We start from the raw sequence: 5,514 nt of genomic DNA, 5'->3' as shown, positions 1-5,514 counted from the left end.
TCTCAAAAACAAACAACAACAACAACAACAACAAAAATGTAGCATATATAGAGTATATATACTATATCGCATAATAGGGTATGATTATGTACTCTAAATACATTTTCCCATAACTGTGTTTTTTGGCAAGTTGTTTCTATTGAAAAAAAAAAAAAAAAAGCCATTAAAAGTAATGGCAAAAACCACAATTAGTTTTGCACCAACTTAATACCTTCCTATCCTCAGGGAAATCCCTGAATCTCAAGAGCCATTACTGCTTTCCTCTATCCCACCCCAAAGGTGCATGGATCCAACAGTAGCTCATTAAATTCATGACAACACCTAGGACAGGAAAACTACTGCTTCTGCTATCCCAAGGCAGAAAAACCACAAATGTCCCATGTGGGGCTCAGGCAAGTTCATGCGACATCCCTTGTCTGAGTTCACTGTGCAGGTCTGTTTCTGGACAGGTGTCTAAGTCCACCATGCTCATTTTTCCTCATTGTCACCATCGTCACGGCTGTTTGTCACACTGCTCCTACATGTCAGGCACTGTAAAATACGTATACCACTGCACGTCAGACATCATCAGCCCCATTTTGCAGAGGAGCGAATGAAAGCATAGAGAGTGCATGCAATTTGCCCAAGGACACCCAGCTAATGTGCGGTAACCGTGATTTGAATCAAGTTCTTCCGTCTGAAGTCAAGGCTGTTCTGGGGGTTCGGTTTTGCGGCAGCTGGAGAGGAGATAGCTTATAGCAAAGGCTCTAGGAGTGTAAGAGGGACACAGCAGGTGACTGGCAGAATCTTGGCTTCACTTGGAAAATCAGGAGACCTGGATTTTAGTCCCGGTTTTATTGAACTCCCAATTTTTTTTTTCATCATCTACAAAGTGAAAGAAGGCTGAGTGACCTGCCAGCTCTCAGTCTAATTCAGACCAATGGCCAGTTTCTGAGTCCAGGAGGCAAACTTTGGAACTGAATCCAAAGCCATACAGATCTCACATGTCTCTTCTTTCGTTCTGCAGTTGAAACAGATAAAAGACATAAAGCAATTTCTTCATGCACCACCAATCAGGGAACCACAGAACCGAGTGACCGAGGTCTCTTTCTGCCAGGCTGCCTAGAATGAAATCTTTCAGTCACTGTTTCCTTAGGTTTTATTTCTTTACATATGAATAAAAGTCTTGGTAGAAAAGCATTTCTGGTTTTAAGGAAGAATACCTAAATCTACAAAATGAACCAATTGGGGCTATGAATGTTTACATTACAAAAGAATTCTTAAGAATACCTCCATTTGTGCTATTCTGCATTTAATATTATTATTATTATGACATCAGGCTCAAGTCTTCATATAAAGTAGGCTCAAGTCTCCATATTAAAGTATTTTTTCCTGGAAAAGGACTGAATATTAAAAAATACATTTTATACCTGTAATTCTAGCACTTTAGGATGCCAAGGCGGGTGGATCACCTGAGGTCAGGCGTTCAAGACCAGCCTGGCCAACATGGTCAAACCCTAACCCTACTAAAAATACAAAAATTAGCTGGGTATAGTAGCACACACCTGAAATCCCAGCGACTCGGGAGGCTGAGGCAGGAGAATCACTTGAACCCGGGAGGTGGAGGTTGTAGTGAGCCGAGGGTTGAGTGTTTCCAGTGAATGATATCAGGGGAGTCAAGGACGTGTGGGTACCTGTGAATCACCCAGCATGGGTCAGGCAGGCCCTGGGCTGGAGGGAGACTCCAGGTGTCTTGAAGAATTGAGGCTCTGTTCTCCTGCACACAGCCTGTCACATCGTAAATTGTCCTGTGATCTCATGTTTCTCCCAGGGTCAGTGGGGACTGGAGACACAGAGGAAATGAGTTCTGAGGGCAGATCCCTCCTCCATTGAGATGTCACCATATAATTCTGCCCACTCGCACACGCGCACACGTAGGTAACGATGTGGCCATGTAACCAGACCCAGGTTCAGCTGCTCACCACTTAAAAGCCAGAACACAAGAGGTGAGGGTTGATGGCAGGAAAAGCAGGTTTAATTGGAAAGTCAGAAAACCAAGAAGAGGGTGAGCTAGTGTTATAAAGTACCATCTTATATTTTAAAATTCACCGTAGGAGTTTTAAAGGGAAGCTTGGTGTGAGAGGCATGTGGGCGTGGTGCGGGGTGCAGCGTGCAGGTCTGTGGATCCTCTTCCAGCGGCTATCTAGGAGATTTGAACTTCCGGAGGTCTGGTTGGTGATTACCTGACTTTGGCCTGATGGTGGTGGACTAATTGTGCCCAACGCCTCCCAAGTGGGAAAATTCCACAGTGGCTCCCTGCCTGATTTGTTTCAAGAGTAGTATCTGGTTTTTTTGTTTGTTTGCTTGCTTGTTTGTTTTTTTGACAGGATCTCATTCTGTCGCCCAGGCTGGAGTGCAGTGGTGCAATCATGGCTCACTGAAGCCTTGACGTCCTGGGCTCAAGCAATCCTCCCATCTCAGTCTCCTGAGTAGATGGGACCACAGGTATGTGCCACTATGCCTGGCTAATTTTTAAATTTTTTTGTAGAGACAGGGCCTCCCTATGTTGCCCAGGCTGGTCTTAACCTCCTGGGCTCATGCAGTCTTCCTGTTTTGGTCTCCCAAAGTGCTGGGATTACACATGTGAGCCTGGGATTACAGGTGTGAGTCACTGCACCTGGTCTGGAATTTTTTAAGTGCATAATTGGATAAGCAGGCATTGCCGAAGGGGAGTATCTAGAGAGGTTAGGAGTAAAGCGGTCAGAGGGGAGGGAAGGAAGAAAAAGAAAGAGGGTGATTTAAATAACTGAGGTTCCTGGTTACAAACTCCCCACTGTCAAGTTTCATTCTGTCTCTATGGAAAACAGGCAACTGATTCATTCTGGCTACTTCGTATTGAAAAGGGGCATAGTCAGGGGGCCACGGAATGAACTTATTCACCCAGAGTTGACAGCACTTGAAAGTCCCTGAACTTAGAGAAGAGATCCGCTGGAGCGTCATGGGGAGTGTGTAACAGCAATACAGTCTGCAGCAGAAGAATAATCCTATCCCTGTAATCATGGCTATAATCACGAGCAACTTTTCCCACGAGGAAGCCTGATACAAATCATGAGGAGAGCCATTGATTTAAAGATATTGTGGGATCAGACATAGTACTGGACTGGTTTGCTTGTGCATGTCTTGTAGGGCCGAGGATGTTTTCAGAGTTATCCTGGAAGTACACACAGCATTCAATCTTTTTTTCTTTTTCTTTTTTTTTTTTTTTGAGACAGAGTCTCATTCTGTGGCCCAGGTGGGAGTGTAGGGGTGTGATCTTGGCTCACTGCAACCTCTGCCTCCTGGGTTCAAGCAATTCTCGTGCCTCAACCTCCCAAGTAGCTGGGATTAGAGGTGTGCACCACCATGCCTGGCTAAGTTTTTAAAAAAATTTTTAGTAGAGATGGGGTTTCACCAAGTTGGCCAGGCTGGTCTCGAACTCCTGGCCTCATGTGATCCACCTGCTTCAGCCTCCCAAAGTGCTGAGATTATAGGTGTGAACCCCCATGCCTGACCAGCATTCAATCTTAATTATTAAATTGATTAATAATTAAGTTCTGCACTGTCAGTTGTACCCACAGCTTCTATGGTGATCTGACAGCAGAATGGTTACACATATTTAACAGGTTATAGGAGGAGCTGTGAATATTCATGAAGGCGGTCCTGACACATGTGTATTGAACCAATAAATATGCATGTAATGTAGGACTCATGTTCATTTTGGGATGCAGACTTAACTCTTAAATGTACAGTTAGATTTTATCTGTCAAACGTTCTTTTCAGGACACAAAGGCATGCAGATGTGTAATTTCTGTCGTTCAGCCAGAACTAGTGCATGGTCAGTGGGCGTTTATCAGGAGAAAGTTACTAGAGTCTCTTGTCTCATTAAAATTGTAGTTATGGCTGGGGGGATAGGGAATGGGGATCAGTTGGTCAGCTTCTATTGACGCCATAAATTTTTTGTTTGTTTGTGGGTTTTTTTGTTTGTTTGTTTTTTAGATGGCGTCTCACTCTCTTGCCCAGGCTGGAGTGCAGTGGTTCAAAGTTGGCTCACTGCCACATCCAGTCCCCAGATTCAGGCAATCCTCCTGCCTCAGCTTCCCAAAGAGCTGGGATAACAGGTGTGTGCCACCATGCCTGGCTAATTTTTGTATTTTTAGTAGAGATGGGGTTTCACCATCTTGGTCAGGCTGTTCTCAAACCCCTGACCGCAGGTGGTGCACCTACCTCAGCCTCCTGAAGTACTGGGATTAGAGGCGTGAGCCACCATGCCCAGCCTTTGATCAGCCTTTCACCAAATACACAATGTGCGTCTGGGGGAAGGGTAGAGGAATAGTCACTTATGCCTTTTCTTTTTTTTCTTTTTCTTTTTTTTTTCTGAGACAGAGTTTCACTCTTGTTGCCCAGGCTGGAGTGCAATGGTGCAACATCGGCTCACTGCAAACCTCTGCCTCCCACATTCAAGCGGTACTCCTGCCTTAGGCTCCTGAGTAGCTGGGATTACAGGTGCCTGTCACCATACCTGGCTAATTTTTGTATTTTTAGTAGGGACAGAGTTTCACCAGGCATGGTGGCTCACACCTGTAATCCTAGCATGTTGCAGGAAGTCAGGGACCCCAAACGGAGGGACTGGCTGGAGCCACAGCAGAGGAAACATAAATTGTGAAGATTTCATGGACATTTATCACTTCTCTAATAATACTCTTATAATTTCTTATGCCTGTCTTACTTTAGTCTCCTAATCCTGTTATCTTTGTAAACTGAGGATGTATGTCACCTCAGGACCCTGTGATGATTACATTAACTGTACAAATTGATTGTAAAACATATGTGTTTGAACAATATGAAATCTGATTATAAAACGTGTGTCTTTGAACAATATGAAATCAGTGCACCTTGAAAAAGAACAGAATAATAGCAATTTTAGGGAACAAGGGAAGATGACCATAAGGTCTGCCTGCCTGTGGGGTTGGGCAAAAAGAGCCATATTTTTCTTTTTGCAGAGAGCCTATAAACGGACGTGCAAGTAGGAGAGATATCGCTAAATTCTTTTCCTAGTAAGGAATATATTAAGACCCTAGGAAAAGAATTGCATTCCTCGGGGGAGGTCTATAAACGGTCACTCTGGGAGTGTCTGTCTTATGCGGTTGAAATAAGGACTGAAATACACCCTGGTCTCCTGCAGTACCTTCAGGCTTATTAGGGTGGGGAAAAAAACCCATCCTGGTGAATTTGAGGTCAGACCGTTTCTTTGCTCTCGAACCCTGTTTTCTGTTGTTTGTTTATCAAGACAATACGTGCACAGCTGAACATAGACCCTTATCAGTAATTCTAATTTTGCTCTTTGCCTTGTGATCTTTGCTTTGCCCTTTGCCTTGTGATCTTTGTTGGCCTCAGAAGCATGTAATCTTTGTGACCTACTCCCTGTTCGTATACCCCCTTCCCTTTTAAAATCGCTAATAGGCCGGGCGCGGTGGCTCAAGCCTGTAATCCCAGCAC

At 44.4% G+C, this 5,514-nt stretch overlaps 1 pseudogene across 1 annotated transcript in view; it reads left to right on the top strand.

The window, feature by feature from the left end:
- Positions 1 to 379: 379 nt before the first annotated feature.
- Positions 380 to 5,514, top strand: part of LOC105530992 — a 30,790-nt pseudogene continuing 25,655 nt past the window's right edge. Inside the window, exon 1 of the transcript XR_001004724.1 lies at positions 380 to 433. The product of XR_001004724.1 is annotated as a beta-glucuronidase-like (transcript). The remainder of the gene's footprint in view (positions 434 to 5,514) is intronic.

The sequence above is a fragment of the Mandrillus leucophaeus genome, unplaced genomic scaffold, assembly GCF_000951045.1.
Source record: "Mandrillus leucophaeus isolate KB7577 unplaced genomic scaffold, Mleu.le_1.0 Scaffold859, whole genome shotgun sequence".
NCBI classification, from domain to species: Eukaryota; Metazoa; Chordata; class Mammalia; order Primates; family Cercopithecidae; genus Mandrillus; species Mandrillus leucophaeus.
The sequence above is the reverse complement of the archived record's forward strand: the minus strand, read 5'-3'. Positions and strand labels throughout refer to the sequence as shown.